This window comes from Schistocerca piceifrons, chromosome 8 (genome assembly GCF_021461385.2).
Source record: "Schistocerca piceifrons isolate TAMUIC-IGC-003096 chromosome 8, iqSchPice1.1, whole genome shotgun sequence".
NCBI lineage: Eukaryota > Metazoa > Arthropoda > Insecta > Orthoptera > Acrididae > Schistocerca > Schistocerca piceifrons.
This window is the reverse complement of record NC_060145.1, coordinates 223,064,321-223,067,162: the sequence shown is the minus strand read 5'-3', so window position 1 is coordinate 223,067,162 and position 2,842 is coordinate 223,064,321.

Here is a 2,842-nt window from a genome sequence, read left to right as displayed (position 1 = left end):
ATGGAGGGACGAATGGAGACGTGTCGTCTTCAGCGATGAGAGTCGCTTCTGCCTTGGTGCCAATGATGGTCGTATGCGTGTTTGGCGCCGTGCAGGTGAGCGCCACAATCAGGACTGCATACGACCGAGGCACACAGGGCCAACACCCGGCATCATGGTGTGGGGAGCGATCTCCTACACTGGCCGTACACCACTGGTGATCGTCGAGGGGACACTGAATAGTGCACGGTACATCCAAACCGTCATCGAACCCATCGTTCTAACATTCCTAGACCGGCAAGGGAACTTGCTGTTCCAACAGGACAATGCACGTCCGCATGTATTCCGTGCCACCCAACGTGCTCTAGAAGGTGTAAGTCAACTACCCTGGCCAGCAAGATCTCCGGATCTGTCCCGCATTGAGCATGTTTGGGACTGGATGAAGCGTCGTCTCACGCGGTCTGCACGTCCAGCACGAACGCTGGTCCAACTGAGGCGCCAGGTGGAAATGGCATGGCAAGCCGTTCCACAGGACTACATCCAGCATCTCTACGATCGTCTCCATGGGAGAATAGCAGCCTGCATTGCTGCGAAAGGTGGATATACACTGTACTAGTGCCGACATTGTGCATGCTCTGTTGCCTGTGTCTATGTGCCTGTGGTTCTGTCAGTGTGATCATGTGATGTATCTGACCCCAGGAATGTGTCAATAAAGTTTCCCCTTCCTGGGACAATGAATTCACGGTGTTCTTATTTCAGTTTCCAGGAGTGTACTTTTAGGTGCCTTGACAGTTGTGTGTGAAGCATCTATGAAACATGCAGTAGAAGAAACTGTATCTCGTGCTGAGCAACATGGGTTTCGAATCCACGCCAGATGGCATGTAAGTCGATGACCACTAGAGGTCTCTTCAGCTGTCACGCTGTAAGTCGTGGCTGCGCACGATTCTGGCCCTGAGTCTGTAACATGAGGGCACCACTGTGGAGCACGTGGTCCCAGCAGCCAATAGCGACATACCCTGTCATGTATTTAGGCGGCTGCATCTCACTCAGTGAGGCAGTCTGGTATTCGTGTTGAGTCAGTTGATATCTCGCTTACAGACATCATGTTTACGTTGCGTGTGCTTACTTCCTGTTTACGAGTGGATGTTGTTTTGATTTTGTGAGGTTATCTCTTGTTACGCCATTGCTTAATACTTTGTTGTTGATCTTGGTGTCTTGCTCAGTTGTCTGTCATCATGCTTGTCCTTCCATTCCCATTTGTCCATCTTATTTGTTTGAGGTCTGCTCCCGTTTGGTCCCACTGTGTTTTCATTAGAGGTAACCCCACCACCGTTCTTGTTGCAGTTACAACACTGTAAATATTAGTGGAACCAAGGACATTGCTGTTGCACTTGATGGAACATGGCAACATCAAGGATATCGTTCCTTGAATGGTGTTGTAAGTGCTGCTTCTCTGGAGAATGGAAAAGTTGTTGATGCTGAGGGCCTCACCTGCCATGGTAACACTGAAGGATTTGTTGAACATCAGTGTTCTAAGAATTATGGTGGTTACAGTGGAGGTATGGAGCTCTAAAAATATTTCAGACGTCGGTGCTCATTTATAATGTTGGATATATGAAGTACCTATGCGATGGGGGCTCTAAAGCTTTCAATAAAATTAATGAGTTCAATGTTTATGGTGGTACCTTGGTAACAAAACTGGAGTGTTGTGGACATGTGCAAAAGAGGATGGATGCTAGATTGAGGAATCTATGAAGAGAAATGGAAGGAAAGTTGTTATCTGATGGAAAATCTCTGTCTGGCTGAGGGAGATTGACAGAAACTGAAATAGACCTCCTTCAGAGTAATTATGGACTGGCCATTAGACCAACTGCACCTCTGAATGATGTTACAGCAATGAGAAAAGCTGTATGGGCCACCTACTTTCTTAAGTTGTCCACAGTTGACCACCCTGTTCATGGACTTTGCCCTAAAGGAACAGATTCTTGCCATGGTTACCAAAAAGCAAAAGAAAGTGGTCAAATATACCATCATAAGCATTCTCTTCCTGAGTCTGTTATGAATGAAATAAAGCCAATTTTTAGAGACCTGAGTGACCCTGTTTTGCTTTGTAAATGTCTTCATGGGGGCACTCAGGATACAAATGAATGTTTCAACCATTCCATATGGGAAAGATAACCCAAGAATGTTTTTGTAGGACTAAATACATTAAACATTGGTGTAGTAGATGCAGTGATATGTTTCAATAATGGAGTGATAGGCAGGTTGGAAGTCTTGAGAAATTTAAGCATAAAACGTAGCTCTAATGTAGAAGATCAATTGCTTGCGTGAGACAGACAATGGGTGCATGAAGCTGAAAGATTCGCTCTTCAAGTTACCAAAGAAGCAAGAAATGCTAAAAGAAATGCCAAGAGGAAGCTTGAAGAAATGCTGCAGGGTGAAGACCATACTTCATGAATATTCTCAGACACAGTTTCATTGGACTCATATCTTCATTCGCTTTCTTCTGCAAATTGTATTTTTCAGAATTCAGGTACAAATATTTCCTAAAGTTTATAAAGCATTGTTCTAATTTTTTATGTATCTTGCAACAGTCTATACTTACGTAGTAGACCTATGCTTTATTGTAGAACTAAATTATAAAAAAATTACATTTTTATTAGGAAAATAATTATAAAAACTAAAATGTAAGACATGATATTTTTATCCTTGTAATATAGATAATAGGTGGAATTAAACAGATCTAGTGCCTCAGCTCATGGTCTTGCGGTAGTGTTCTCGCTTCCCATGCACGGGGTCCCGGGTTCGATTCCCAGCGGGATCAGGGATTTTTCCTGCCTTTAGATGACTGGGTGTTGTTGTT